Source organism: Felis catus, chromosome X (assembly GCF_018350175.1).
Source record: "Felis catus isolate Fca126 chromosome X, F.catus_Fca126_mat1.0, whole genome shotgun sequence".
Lineage (NCBI taxonomy): Eukaryota > Metazoa > Chordata > Mammalia > Carnivora > Felidae > Felis > Felis catus.
Genome location: NC_058386.1, coordinates 45759129 through 45775177, shown reverse-complemented (window position 1 = coordinate 45775177; position 16049 = coordinate 45759129). Strand labels below are relative to the sequence as shown.

Below are 16049 nucleotides of genomic sequence, written 5' to 3'. Positions count from 1 at the left end.
AACTTAGATTCTGGAATACAACCTAAAGTTTGTTTTAGTGGTTGAAAGCCACAGTCAACCTAGCTTGCTGCATTGGATTATTGATTTCAGTCGTGTAGTGTGGGATAGGGGTTATGAAAAAGAATATATATGAACATAGGGGCCCAGTTACCCACATGCTATCGGAATTAGGAACACAGTCATTTGACTGTAAGCAGTATGTATGAAGCGAACCTGATCTGACTGCACTGGTCTTTCCCAAGTCTAGCTAATACTTCTGATGCGGCTTTGGCATGCCTCATGTAACTGAAAAGAGTCACATATTTCTTACCAAAAAAGTTTCATTTTAGACAGTACCATAAACAAATAATCTGAACTCATTTATACTAACAACTTCTTTACCATGAAGATGTCATTTGATTGGGCATTGAGTCAAGAAGGCCCCTATAGTGGGTTGGAGGAGAAGTTTGTTCCTTGCTGTTCTGGTCCTTAGTCATTAGCTTGGATCAGCAGTTTGGATAGGACAGTGCTGCTGGTCTTTATTAGATGTGATTGGAGGCACTTGATAAGGGGTATCAGAATAAAAATTAAAATGACCACTTGCTCTAGGTGAGAAATGCACTCCTAAGCCTGCATTTCTGTCTGGAATATTCAGGGAAAGCAGTCCCAGTCTTAGCCACCCCATGATGACCACAGGTTCCAGAGGTCATGACTAGGTCATTCACTCAACAAATGTATTGGTAGGATTCACAGATGTGGCGATTCACCAAAAAGACATCAGAAAGGCTTGCATGCATATATTTGTAGCAGTTGCCATGGACGGCTGTGCAAAGCGCATCCCCTAGGTGCCAGCATGATGTCTAATGCCAGTTGATGATAGACAACAGCCTTTGGCGTCTGGCATTTCTCCAGTGTGCCAATATTTTGGGTGGCATCATTGATGGTTCAGGCAACTTCACAAACTCAGACACGGAGTTGAACTTCTTCAGGAGCTCAACAAAGTCTGTCCTCCAGAAAAAGACTGCAACATAAGACCCGGGGGCACCCGGGTGTCTCAGTCGATTAAGCGTGGGACTCTTGACTTTGGCTCACGTCTAACTGGATTTCGGCTCAGGTCATGATCTCATGGTTTGTGAGTTCGAGACCCCCGTTGGACTCCGTGCTGACAGCTCAGAGCCTGGAGCCTGCTTGGGATTCTCTGTCTCCCTCTCTCTCTGCTCCTCCCTGCGCTCTCTCTCTCTCTCTCTCTCTCGCTTTCAAAATAAATAAATATGGCACAAAAACAGACACATAGACCAATGGAATAGAATAGAAACCCCAGAACTAGACCCACAAACGTATGGCCAACTCATCTTTGACAAAGCAGGAAAGAACATCCAATGGAAAAAAGACAGCCTCTTTAACAAATGGTGCTGGGAGAACTGGACAGCAACATGCAGAAGGTTGAAACTAGACCACTTTCTCACACCATTCACAAAAATAAACTCAAAATGGATAAAGGACCTAAATGTGAGACAGGAAACCATCAAAACCTTAGAGGAGAAAGCAGGAAAAGACCTCTCTGACCTCAGCCGTAGCAATCTCTTACTCGACACATCCCCAAAGGCAAGGGAATTAAAAGCAAAAGTGAATTACTGGGACCTTATGAAGATAAAAAGCTTCTGCACAGCAAAGGAAACAACCAACAAAACTCAAAGGCAACCAACGGAATGGGAAAAGATATTCGCAAATGACATATCGGACAAAGGGCTAGTATCCAAAATCTATAAAGAGCTCACCAAACTCCACACCCGAAAAACAAATAACCCAGTGAAGAAATGGGCAGAAAACATGAATAGACACTTCTCTAAAGAAGACATCCGGATGGCCAACAGGCACATGAAAAGATGTTCAGCGTCGCTCCTCATCAGGGAAATACAAATCAAAACCACACTCAGGTATCACCTCACGCCAGTCAGAGTGGCCAAAATGAACAAATCAGGAGACTATAGATGCTGGAGAGGATGTGGAGAAACGGGAACCCTCTTGCACTGTTGGTGGGAATGCAAATTGGTGCAGCCGCTCTGGAAAGCAGTGTGGAGGTTCCTCAGAAAATTAAAAATAGACCTACCCTATGACCCAGCAATAGCACTGCTAGGAATTTATCCAAGGGATACAGGAGTGCTGATGCATAGGGCCACTTGTACCCCAATGTTCATAGCAGCACTCTCAACAATAGCCAAATTATGGAAAGAGCCTAAATGTCCATCAACTGATGAATGGATAAAGAAATTGTGGTTTATATACACAATGGAGTACTACGTGGCAATGAGAAAAAATGAAATATGGCCTTTTGTAGCAACGTGGATGGAACTGGAGAGTGTGATGCTAAGTGAAATAAGTCATACAGAGAAAGACAGATACCATATGGTTTCACTCTTATGTGGACCCTGAGAAATTAACAGGAACCCATGGGGGAGGGGAAGGAAAAAAAAAAAAACAGGTTAGAGTGGGAGAGAGCCAAAGCATAAGAGACTCTTAAAAACTGAGAACAAACTGAGGGTTGATGGGGGGTGGGAGGGAGGAGAGGGTGGGTGATGGGTATTGAGGAGGGCACCTTTTGGGATGAGCACTGGGTGTTGTATGGAAACCAATTTGTCAAATTTCATATTAAAAAAAAATAAAAAAAAAAAAAAACAAAAAAAAACAAAAAACCCCACAAAATAAATAAATAAACATTAAAAATGTTTTAAAAACAAAAAAAGACCTGTATCCAGTGGTGGTAAGCACATCTAAATGATTGCAAGTTGTTTATCTTTTTCACATAATTCCTTTTCATCTCCTGGTAAGAGTGGGTGTTTTGCAGAGGGATGTTCTCACTCCTCACCATGGATTGTTCTTCTAATTCAGGAGCGAGGGATTGACCCCACATCTGAAAAGGTGACTGTCCAAATGTATAGTCACAAAGAGGAAAAGAGATGGGTGAGAGACATGACAGTTTATGACAGTGGACCCACAGTGAAATATGAATTGCTCAGGTGTTCTCCAGGGCGAAAAATCACTTGTACTTTTACCATGTTGCTTTCCTGGGGGAAGCTAGTGTTAGGGCTGTCCCAAGGATATCCACCCCTTTCAGCTGGGCCAATAACCTAGTGGGCTTCACTTGCAGAAGCTTGGGCCATTAATTTAGGATTAGAAACAAATGTTTCCTTTTGATAAAAACCGGTTCTTCTTCTTTGGGGGCCTATACTGGGCAGGATGTTTAAATTTGGAGATTTGTCAGAGATGTAGCTTGTGTGGCAGGCAATGTGTCTCAGGTGGCAGCAGTAATGGGGCAGAGGTTTCTGTTGTGGTAGGGAATAGGGGGTTGGTAAAAAGTCATTGGGACCGACAGGAAAAGTGAGCATAGCCAATAGGTGACATTAGCTTCATAAGGCTGAGCAAGAAAATGACGGATATTTAGGGTATTGTGGAAGGGCACAGGAGAAAGGAGGCAAGAAAGGGAAGAAGGACTAGAAACAATAGAGGGAGGATAGAAGATGATGAGGATAGGGTAACAAAGTTTTTTAACTACAGACCCAGTGAAATGAGCACTTCTATCACTATGAAGGTAAGTAAGGATTCCTTGGGTAGGAAAGACAGATTCCAACTTTCCTTTCTTTCCTTTCTTCCTTCCTTCCCTTCTTCCTTTCTCTTTCTTTCTTTCTTTCTTTCTTTCTTTCTTTCTTTCTTTCTTTCTCTTTTTCTCTCTTTCTTTTTCTTTTTGAAGTCACAGTAAAAGCTGTTGCCTTTGAGCAAGGAAAAGCTTCTAAGGATGCAATGAGAGCAGAAATGGTGTATGTATATATATATATATATATATATATATATATATATATATATATATATTTAATTCGTTGTTATGCAAGAGGTTGTATAAAGTCCATCTGTAAATCTTCAAAGGTCTCTTGAAGCTGTGGTTCCTATCCATGTCCCACCTTTACAGTGTTTTTAGGGTTATAAAGTGTTGCAAGTGGAACATAACCCAGTGACATCCTCTGCTAGTCAATTAAAAATGCCCCACTAGGGGCACCTGAGTGGCTCAGTTGGTTAAGCGTGGACTCTTGATTTTGGCTCAAGTCAGGATCTCACAGTTCCTGTGTTAGAGACCCATGTTGGGCTCTGTACTGGCAGCATGGAGCCTGCTTGGGATTCTCTCCCTCTTCCTCTCTCTCTGCCTGTCCCCTGCTTGTACTCTCTCTCTTTCACAAAATAAATAAACTTAAAAAAAATTTTCCCACCAGTACTTACCTAGCAGAGGAGATACCATGATCATGAAAATTTTCCAGGAGGAGGCTTATTACCCATTGTAGTCTGCATGTGCTGATCCCAGCGATTCTCTGCCCCCACTCCCCCCAATTCTCACCAATGTTGTCTGAGAATAGTTTTCTAGTTTTTTTTTTTTTGTTTTTTTTTTTACCGTGATGAGTCACAGCCTGCAAATTTTCCATCAAACTCCATTTCAGAGACTGGAGAGACCAACAGCAAGCAGTCTTGGTGTATCTACAACCCATCTGATTGAAGGGGACACTCAGATTTCTTCCAATTTTTTTTATTGTGGCCAAACATACATGACACATTTAGCATTTTAACCATTTTAAAGTATAGAGTTTGTGGGTATTAAGTACATTCACATTATTGTACAACCATTACGACCATCCATCTCCAGAACTTTTTTTTCAGATTTTAGTTTTTATTTTATTATTTTTAAATAATTTATTGGCAAGTTAGCTAACATACAGTGTATACGGTGTAGTCTTGGCTTCAGGAGCAGATTCCCGTGATTCATTGCTTACATACAACACACAGTGCTCATCCCAACAAGTGCCCTCCTTAATGCCTATCACCCATTTTCCTGGCCCCCCCAACCCCCCCCATCAACCCTCAGTTCTCTGTATTTAAGAGTCTCTTATGGTTTGCCTCCCTGTTTGTAACTTTTAAGTAATCTCTACATCCAACGTGGGTCTCAAACTCATAACCCGAGATCAATAGTCCACTGACTGAACCAGCCAGGCACCTCCAAAACTCTTTTTATCTTGCAAAACTAAAACTCTACCAGCTAAATAAAAACTCCCCCATTTCTCCCTCCCTCCAGCCCCTGGCACCCACCATCCTACTTTCTGTCTCTATGAACTGGACTACTTTAGTTATCTCATGTTAAGTAGTATCATACTGTATTTGTCCATTTGTGACTGGCTTATTTCACTTAGCATAACATCTGTAAAATTCATCCATGCCGTAGCATGTGTCAGAATTTCCTTTCTTCTTAAGGCTGAATAATATTCCATTGTCTATATATACTACATTTTGTCTGTTCATCCATCTATGGACACCTGGGTTCCTTCCATCTTCACCTAGCTATTATGAATCGTGCTACTCTGAATATAGGAGCACAATACCTATTCAACTCCCTGCTGTCAATTCTTCTGGATATGTACCTAGAAGTGAAATGGCTGGATCATATGGTAATTTGATGTTTAATCATTTTTTGAGGAATCGCCATAGTCATATCTTTTTAACAGAATCTCATGCTTATGACTGTGGTTGTCTGAAGGTTTGATAGAAACGATCTGGAGTAACCAGACCATTTTTTTTTCATGTTTATTTATTTTGAGGGAGAGAGAGCATGAACCTGTGCATGAGCTGTGGAGGGGCAGAGAGAGAGGGAGAGAGAGAGAGAGAGAGAATCCCAAGCAGGCACCATGCTGTCAGCACAGAGCCTGATGCAGGGCTCGAACTCACGAATCATGAGATTATGACCTGAGCTGAAATCAAGAGTCAGATGCTTAACCAACTGAGCCACCCAGGTGCCCCCAGACCGTGTTTAATTTGATGAACCTGGATGAGAGCCAACTGTTTAGCATACTGGTCAGCCAAGGAATTTCCTTTTGTCTCATGGGTTTATTCCCTAGTATGAGCTTCAACTAGGATTACAGCCAATTCCTATGGGAGGAGGGAGGCTTCTAGCAAAGCTTGACCTTGCTCACCATGCTTAATGTGAGTACCAAAAGCACTTAGGGAACCCCATTGTTTCCACAGCATTCTGAAATCATAAAGCACACCAAAGGTACATACGTTGTCTATCTGTGTTGTCTTTGTGGAGGGCCTTTTGTTTCCTTCCAGTTGTTGAAGTTGTGGTTTCTTAAGTGTGTGTCTGTAGTTTTCTCTTTATCAAACTATTCACAAAATGCTGTGCTTATTATAACTCATGGATGGCAAGGTTTGCCAGCCTATTTTCTGCTACTGAGCAGCAGCTGATATTTCAGGAGTAAGGCCATTAACAAAAAAAGGGAGTGATCTCTTGTGATGGTACTAGCATTAATGCCCAACACCCAGCATTCCTGAAAGTGATCTCTAATCAATCTCTATAGTTTAGATGGATTCATCCCACCCCTGTCAACAGGATTGGATTGTTCCCCCAGGAAATACTGCGGGATGGGGAGGGAGCTTCAAGGATCCCATTTAGAAGACATTCTCTTTTCTCTAGGGCTATACCATGTGCAGAGGGGGTGTAATTTCTATCGGGATTAGTTCAGTTCTCCTTTATGGTTACCCAAGTGGCTTTGTCAAAGAAGGCTCTGGCACCTCCTGGTCCTACTAAAAGTTGTACTGGGGGTGCCTGGGTGGCTCAGTTGGTTGAGGAACCAACTTCAGCTCAGGTCATGATCTCACCATTTGAGCCCTGCATTGGGCTTGCTGCTGTCAGCCGGAGTCTGCTTCTGATCCTCTGTCTGCCCCCCCCCCCCCCCGCCACGCCCGTCCCCCACTTGTATGCACTCTCTCTCCCTCAAAAATAAATAAACCTTTATAAAAACTTCAAAAAAATAAAAGTTGTGCTGAGATGGATCAGAGAGTCATTTCAGTCAGCCTTCTAGTAAGTGGGAAATCTCAGATCGTGCCACATAGTTAGGGGTTAAATCCTAACTCTCTGTAGTTACTCTGAATGTTCATTTGTTTTGCATCTTCAAGGCATTTTAGTGGGGAGTTTACTAGTCAGGGGACTGGACTCATAATGAGGAGTGGGGATGAAAATAATTAACAGGACAGGTGGATTAGGAAGGACTTTTTCCAGCCTTGTACCAAAGGGTACAGCTATGCATGAAAGATGGATGGAATTAGCTACATAAAAATAAAATTATCTGTGCATCTGAAAACCACAAACAATTAAAAAGCAAAATCCAAGAAAAGTGTTTGCACTGGATGTGTCAAAATGTGGGCCAAGATCTTCTCATATAATTGTTAAAATCAAAAAGTTAATTAAAAAAAAAACATGAATACATACCAGTGAGAGCATGAAAAACGAAGATTTCTCACAGAATGTTGGTGGCAACACAAATGGGGATTCTTTTCGTGCAAGATACACTGAGTGTGTTAAAAGCATTGACGTCTTTTCATTTCAATAAACCTCTTGGAAAATGATTTTAAAAATCAGAGATGGTGCAAGTATGCATGTACAATAATATTCTTTTCATCTTATGTAAGTGTAATCTTTGAGGAATGTATAACTGTGTTCCTTCTATGCATTTACTTGACTGAATTTCCCCCAAAAATTATGAGTGTGCTGTAAATAAATTTAGAGGACATTTTATTACACTCTTGTGGCTTGAAGATCTGTACCTACTACACATTATAGAGAATATTAGAGATAATACAACAATAACGTGATCTCTATAAGTGCCAGGCTCAAGCTAAGAACCTGTTGGGTTATTGGGGCACCTGGATGGCTCAGTCTGTTGAGCTTCCGACTTCGACTCAGGTCATGATCTCGAGCCTCACGTTGGGCTCTTTGCTGACAGCTTGGAGCCTGGAGCCTGCTTCGGATTCTGTGTCTTCCTCTCTCTCTGACCCTCCCCCCCCCCTTCATGCTCTGTCTCAAAAATAAATAAACATTAAGAACCTGTTGGATTATTTATGCAGGCCATAAACCACTCCATAAACCAGATGCTATTACTTCCCTCATTTTATACCTACAGAAATTGTGGCATACAAAGAAGAAGTCAATTTTCAAGAGTCTCAAGGCTCCTCAAACAGGGCCCCAACAATCAGGCCTGAGGTCTGTCAGAATTACATTGCACATTGGTTTGCAGGATGTGTTCTTGCCCCCGTTACAAGAATGAAACAAAAGACTCACTGGGGAAGAGGGTAAAACAGCCAGCAAAACTTAAAAAAAAAATGTAATAACATAGTTGTTGCCCACAATAAAGTGCTTAATGAAAGGGGGGAGGGGAAGCAATTTTGAAACTGTTCATACAGTACCATTTCAGTATCATAAAAAAATATATTTACCAAAAAAAAAAAAAGCCTCAAAAGGAAATGAGGTATGTGTTCCAATTTTTCAACAAATATATACTGAGAATGCACTGCTAGGCACCATTTTGTTGGTGTGCTGAAAATACACAGGTTGGCAAAAACAGCAAAACAAACAACCCCTACCTTACAAAGGTTCGTTCCATTATGATAATCGCCTTTGAGATGGGAGTCACAAGTTATTTCTGCTTTCCATCTCAGATATTAATTTTTTCACTCTCTTAGACTATTGTTTTGGGAAGACAAGTGAATAAAAATTTTAAAAATCCGTTTTGAAATGATTTCTACAAGAGTAATATGCTAAAAATTCGAGTTTAAAAAGAGATGTTCATGACAAGATGGCATAAGAACGCCATGTTTAAATTCACTTTTATGAATGAAAAACCTCTAAGGAAATGTATCACGAAATATTATTAATGGTCATCGCTGGGTGATGTGACTGTGGATACAATTAGCTTCCTACTAACTTCGCCTTCCAAATTTTATATACTGAGGTTGAGTGGCTTCGATAGTGAAAGAATTTATTTTACCATATGGAAGACCAAGGTACAGAAAACTCAGGACACAGTGGGTACAGACCACAAAAAGAAACCTCAAAAAACGAGAAAACACGTTGCTGAGAAACCTAAGCAGCCCCAGAGATAACCCAACGGAAAAGGCAAAAAGGTGTGCTCTTCAGCCAGGTGTTTCAGAAACGATTTCCTCGAACAAAGAAAATCCAGTTCCAACCAGCCTTACCCGCCCTGGACTGCAAAAAGCCACCACTTTACAACAAAAAAAAAAAAAAAAAAAAAAGGAAACAGTTTTTTCAAGCACAAACGGTGGGTGAAAGGAGGGGAGAATGGAGACACGGCGCAACACCGCCACCTACTGGCAAAAGAAACTGAACGCCACACATCCCAAAAGAAAATACATCTTTTTCGCTGCTCTACCTTGAAGAGCTATGGAGATTATGGCTAAGGGAGTCAAGTGTAATGCCGCTGAGAGGGGCAGAAAAAGAAGAACGCCCGAAATCACCCTGCCGAACCATCCTTGGCACAAAAATTTATGCCGCCCGGCCCGGGAACTGTGCCACCGCGGTACGAAGTTCCGCCCCCGGAAGTCCAAAACCCAGAAGGGAGAATGCGCCAGAGTCGGGACTGCACTGCGATTGGAGGGTTCTGGGCCGGCGCGAGGGCCTGAGTGAAGTCGGTGCCAGTCTGTGTGCCCCGGTCTCGGTAGGCTTCCGGATCCGTTCTAGGGTGATATCTGGGTCCTGTCTCCGGATTCCCAGGCGTCCTCGGTGTCCTGCAGGCGTCGCGTGTAAGAATCCCCTGGTCATTGTCCTTCTGCCCACCCCAACCTGTGAACATGCTTGTCCGCTTTTCCCTCGCTGTCCTCTTCTAAGCCCTCCGTCCTCTGCTGCCTCCCAGTCATCTCAAGGTTCAGGAAGGGACCCTGCCGCCCCGGGCTTATCCGTCCTCAGTGATGAGGTTTTTCGGATGATGGTGGGGGGTTCGTTGGGTCCGGAGCCCAATGACCAAGAAAGAATTTTCGAAGACGCTTTTAGTGCAAATAGATGATTTTATTAATTCACGGGGACAGGACGGGACTGTGAGGAAAGACAGATTATATATTAGGGAGTTGGAAGAGGTAAAGTCCAGGGGAAGGTTCCAATGAGATTTTCATATACTGAAGAAGATCACAGGATTTGGGAGGCCTAGCTATCGTCAAGCTAAGGTTGTTTTTCCCTCTAGCAAAGCATTAGCATTAAGACAGTAGGGAGTTGCTGGAGAAATGTTTGGCTATGCCAGCCTCAAGTAATTGTCAACAGGCTGCAGGTTATGAGGAAATTTAATCCTATGCCCCATTTCCTGCCTTTGTTTCCCATATCTCTCATGGATGTCCTCCTACCCAATGCCCTGGGCATCAGGAAACCCCGCTCCACTCCCTAGGGTTGCTGTGGAGCATTCCTCTCTCATCACCCCAGACACAATGCCCTTGTTCTCCTCTTCCCTCTAATGCCTCTACATCTGCAACATTCAACCCTTTGGGGGCTTCCATCCAGGGGCCCCAAACTCCCTTCGTTCCATCAGGACCCTCCTTCCCCAGTTTACCCGGGACTATAAATTCTCCCCCACAACACTGGTCTTTTTCTCCTTCCTTCCTCCTCCCTCCTTTCTTGGTACACCCAAATAAGGAACAAGCTTTGGGCGCCTGGGTGTCTCAGTAGGTGGAGGCGTCCTACTCTTGATTTCTCTCAGGTCTTGGTGCCATAGTCCTAAGATTGAACTCCACCTCTGCGTGTCAGCATAGAGCCTGCAAGGATTCTGTCCCTCTTTCTGCCCCTCCTTTGTTCACCCACTTGTGCTCTCTCGCTCTTTCAAAAACAAACAAAAAAACTAACTCTGCACGTTCCACAACTGTATCTTCTGTACCTGCACTAGCTTTCCAGAACTCCAGCACCATTGCTCCTCTAGATGTTCATTGGTAATACATTAAGAGAAAAAAAGAGAGCAGCTATCAAACAGGAACTCTCACCACTTCCAGCAACATGGGATCTGCACCTGTATCTCTTCTGCCTCTGTGGAATAAGGGACCTGATCTCACTTGAGGCCAGGCCCATCACCTGGATCCTGTGCCCATCTTCTGGAGGAAAGGTAAGCCTTTGCAATGATCCCCAATTGTCACCTGTCCATTTGTATCTCGATCACCTGTTATCTGCGAGCATCCTCCTATTTGTCAACCCTATTATACGATGAACTAAAGCATAAAGCCATCCCTTATCCCATATCTTTCTGAGACACAGCCTGCCACATTTCCCTTGCTGCAAACAGCAAGTCCCCCTTGTTCTGTAACCATTTTCCTTGCTACCCACCTCAATCCTATTTTGTCAGCCTGCCTCCCAAAAGAAAATATTGGTCAAGGCCAGTGATCTTCATATCGCCAAGCTCTATGATAATGTCCTCTCCTCAAATAACTGTACCTCTCACATACCTTTGGTACATGTCATAATTGCCTCGGTTTTTATCTATCCCTCCCTCCCTTTCTTCAATTTTTTATTTTTGTGTATTTGACAATTTACTATCTGGGCATTGCTTCTCCAACCCCATTGGCCACTGTGCTCCTTGTCAGTGTTTATTGCTCACTCCCTATTCCACAGGGCTTTTAACAGGGCCCTTCCCATCTACACTCTCTCTGTGGGTTGTTTCATCCTTGGTGCCAGCACAGAGCATGGACACAACGGGACCTCCCACGTTCGTACCTCATGCATCAACCTGTCCCCTGAGACCCACATTTGTCTGTGTCTTTGCTGGATGACCAGAAGGGAGCAGACACTTAACATGTCCCAAGCACGCCTCTTCACGTGACGTGTTCCTTTGGTCTCCACTGCAACCCAGCACCACGTCCTCTGGATTCGATCTTCTGAAAACATCCTGTATCCATCCATCCCGTTCTGTGCTCATCTACTGCTACTGTTTTCGTATCCGAACAATCTGCTCATCTCTTGTCTTCACGGCAGTAACTCTGGCCTACTCCTGTTCCTTGCACATGCTTCTTCCCTCCTTAGAACACTGGTGATCACAGTCGTCGGTGCCTGGAAGAGTCTCTCCCTGGATCCTTACATGGTGGGTTCCTTCTAACCTTCTGGTTTCTGCTCCATTATTGCCTCCTCAGAGAGGCTCTCCGTGACCACCTTGTGTAAAGTAGGTTGTTCCTGGCCTAGGACCTGGGTTATTTTCTTCCTAACAGCCCACTAATTTGCTTATTCCTTGGTTGGTTGGTTGGTTGGTTGGTTTGTATTCTCTCACTCCCCAGATAAGTGCTACGTGACCAGCTTGTACAAGAGCACCACACACCTATTAAGAGAGGCTCTCATTAATGTTATGGAATGCCGAATAAAAGGTCACCTGACACCTGTTGTTGCTTTGTTGTGGGTTACTGAAAGGGTATCACTGGGGCGGGGGAGGGTTCCTGGATGATCTCCCTTTAAACCCACAGGAACACGTGTGCCCCATGGTAACTCCTGCAGGTTTTGAGGTGTTTGTACTAATGACACACAAAAAAACTTTCTTCTCAGTCGTTAAATTACTTCACTTGCTGCTTAAAATGAGATACCCATGATGAATGAGAGAAAGAAAGAGAAGAGGTTGGCCCATCATAAGGACACCTAGGGTGGGCAGCAGTGCTCTCAAGACTTCATCTAGTGAACTCGCAGGCTGCATAGCAGCAGGCGCGTTCCTTAGTGTCCCTGTGACTTGGTTTCTCCATCTGCACTTAGGACAGTCAGGGCATGTGCCCGTAAGGTGAATGAAACTATTTTCAGAACAAAGCTGGCACCAGGAGTTCTCAGGATGTTTGATAAATCATTGCTTCGCATTGTGAGTGACTGCCTGTGGGAGAATCAGGAGCCTGAGAAGAGCTGCTGGAGGCCAGAGTGTTCCCACGTGTATTGTCTGTATGGGACCCACACCCATGGAAGTAGCTAGGGAGAAACTGTCCTGGTTAGGACCGAGCCAGGAACCTGTACTGTAACTCCAGCAGGAAGGCCACTAAAGGCATTGTGCCCAGAATGGGAAGTTCTCAAGCAAACACTTTCATTTTGGGGATTTTACCTTTAGGGCAGTTGTTCTTTAATTCTGTTTTCCAGTCATGTAGACTGTGCTTCCCCCGGTAATGAGAAAAGTAGTTACTTTGAACGATTAAACTATGGAGCCAGTCTCCGTGCTGCTGTTTTAATTCATTATGTGGTAAACAGGAGACTGGAAAAAAGGTTGCCAAACCTCCAAATACTCCTGGACTAGTCACCTAGGAAGACACACCCAGATTTGCCCCAGAACCCTTGGAAAACATCACAAGCTTTGGGTAAGTTCATCTCTGCTGCCGAGTATCCAGGTGCTGGTGGGAGCAGAGGATTTAGGATTGAAGCTCTCTGGGTACTGATGTTACAATTGCTGACAAGCATCTCCTAGGACCCTTTTAAAACATGGTGTCTGTCTTTGAACTCTGAGTTTACTTTTATAGATCGTCCGTACTGACAATGGCACAAGGGTGCATGACTGACTGGTAATCCTCTCTCTTTTATGTTTCTTTCTCAACTAGCCAATCCCTTTTTGCTTAATAATAATAATAATAATAATAAAAGCAAATCCTAAAGCTTTCCCTTTGGGATCTGGATATACTCTATAGGAGTCTTGTCAGCATGAAGGTCAAGCAAAGATGAATGTTGTCTCCCAGTATTGGAGGAGTACATGACACAAAGAGGTGGCCGATGGAGGTAAGGCTCTCAGGTCAGACTCCCCTGAATGGGAGGGGACAAGTGAGATGTATCAGACAAGTGGAGGAAAGGATTTTGCACCGATTTGCGTTTGGGACTCAGAGGAGTTCACTTTGCAGGCTGACCCAGCAGTCTCTTTGGGCAGAGGGATGGCTGAAGTTTAGGAACTTAGCTTTCTGGAGCTGATCGTGGCTCCTGCTGTGCTGTGACCCTCCAGAGGCTGCATCCCCAGGTAAGGAAATGTGGAAAGTGAGTGACTCCCCATCAGGGGTTAATGAAGGAGGACTAAGCATGCAGCAGACTAGGTGACCCTGCAGCTGAGGCTGTGGAGCAACAGCCCTTCCCACAGAAGTGATGGACGTTGAGACCAAGAATCCAAGAGGTCTCCACATGCCAACACAGGTGAGCTGAGGCTGGGTCAGCCAGGAAGCAGCAGGTACTGGCCAAGAGGAGAGAGGAAAAAGCAGGTTACACCAGCCACATGCAAGGTGGTGCAGGTCACTTCACCAGGTGGACCAGGGACACAAGAGTCCTCCTTCCCTCAGAAACCACCCAGGACACTGTGAGCAACATAAGGATTTCATACACCCCATTCCAGCACCACCCGGGGAGACTTGTAAGCCACACATACACCTTCCCCACTTGGAGGCAAGAAGGAAGGTGTGGTGGAAATCTGAGCGACTGAGCACTTCCTCAGCTAGACCAGTCACGTGATTGATATCAAAGATGCTTAGCAGACCATCAATGAATTCAGTGGGGGTTTTGGCTCCTTTTCTGTGTAGTCCTGAGAGTGAATAATCATGAAGATCACATCAGCCAGAGAGAATCAATTACCCACCGTGCCCTTGTGGTCTGAGGAGCACTGGTGAATCTGTGATCCCAGCTCACCATCCCCACAGGCCCCTGCTCTGTCCACCCTCCAATCAGTCCATGTTAGAGGAGGATGGGGCATCCTTGCCTTGTCCTCTCCTTTAACTAGGACAACGTTTCATGTCCCAGAAATGGACCCCCAAAGCAGAGCACAGAAGGAAGAGCAGACCAGACAGACACAGCGGAGTAACTCATAAGAGCTGTCACTGAGGTGAGCAGGTCCTTCTCAAGTCTGTCATGCCCTCCACGAGTGATGCCAGGCTCCATTCTCCTTTAACAACACAGGCCCCCTTTTCCAGGGCCTGAGCCATGCATACAATGCTGTAGCATCCTTTAGGGCTGGAGAAAATCACAAACACATTAGAGCTACTCTGCTTTCATTGCTTCCGTAGCCTTCTGGGACCTCACTGTTGTGCAGGATGCTTTTTTTGGGGAGGCTGTGGTTCCTCCCCCAGTTCCTTCTGAAGGCATCTCAGGATTATACCTCTCTCCTTCCATCCTCTACGATACACCTATCCCTTCAGTCCTAGCCAAAGCACGTTCCCATTCTGAAGTGAGATCTATCAGGCAGTGAGAGGGAGGGAGAAGGGGCTGTGTGCCGGAAGGGGGTGAGCCATTCTGTTGTCATGGCAACATTCTTCTGCAGCTCCTCACTGGGTCACTCAGTCTCAGGCGTCAGCTTGCCTGAAGGTCCAGGATAGATGGGAAAGCACTTGTCTCCCTCTCCTTGTCTTTTTGTGATGAGACGTTGAGATGATTTAAAAAGAGAAAAATGGTTACCAGGGTAACTGAAGCTTCATCCATCTGACTCAAGAGGAAAAAAGCCCAAGCCACAAAAGGGAGTAGAAACTAAACCACAGGATGTATTGTGGGAGGCCACCCATAGAGAAAGGGTCCTGACTGTCAATAAATGTGCTTGTTACACACGCACACGCGGATACAGAGGAGCACTGCTTCCAGCCCAGAGCAGCACACTGACTGAGGCAATAGGTACCAAGGGGGAGACCCGATGAGACAATGGGGAGGGAATGCAGGCCAACCCAGATCAAGCAAGGCAAGAGGGGCAATGTACCTTTTCAGTAGTTATCTACCGGTTCTTTCACGGCTTATTTGAAATCCGCATTTCATTTCCACCTATTTGTGTAACTACTTATTTAGGACAAACTCTATCCTATGTCACCTGTGTTCTCTCCCTTTTGTGGTACTAAAACCGATCACATAAAACGTACCATGTTAAGCATGTTTAAATGAGCATCGGTTGGTTCCATCAGGAAGTTCACACTGTTGTGCAACTATCGCCAGTATCATCCATTTCCAAAATTTCCATCATCCGACCTGTATCTTTGTACTCTTTCATTAAGAACCCCCCAGTACCGCTTCCCCTCCGCGCCTGGTAATCACTACGTGTGGAGAAAAGCCAAAAAGCAGACGACTTAGAGACGCAGACATCCAAGTTGGTGAAGAACCTCGGCAGCAGTTTAAGAAAAGCAGGTTGAAAGGTAGAAAGATTTTATCCCAGGGCTGCATGTTTTATTGGGTCCCTAACACGTAGAAAAAACCTATTTCCAGCCAGGGCAGCCAAAAGCGCGCATGCGTAAAAGGAAGGTCCTGTGTTTGG

At 44.5% G+C, this 16049-nt stretch overlaps 1 long non-coding RNA gene across 50 annotated transcripts in view; it reads left to right on the top strand.

Moving 5' to 3' along the window:
* The first annotated feature begins 9454 nt into the window (after positions 1 to 9454).
* The window catches only part of LOC111559176, a 57992-nt gene continuing 51397 nt past the window's right edge, over positions 9455 to 16049 (top strand). For 41 of the 50 annotated variants that reach the window (XR_006593280.1, XR_006593302.1, XR_006593295.1 and 38 more), the window contains exon 1: positions 9459 to 15930. This is a non-coding gene — a long non-coding RNA (uncharacterized LOC111559176). Of the gene's footprint in view, positions 15931 to 16049 lie in introns of all 50 variants that reach the window. The other 9 variants (XR_006593288.1, XR_006593281.1, XR_006593287.1 and 6 more) reach the window with 9 other exon arrangements.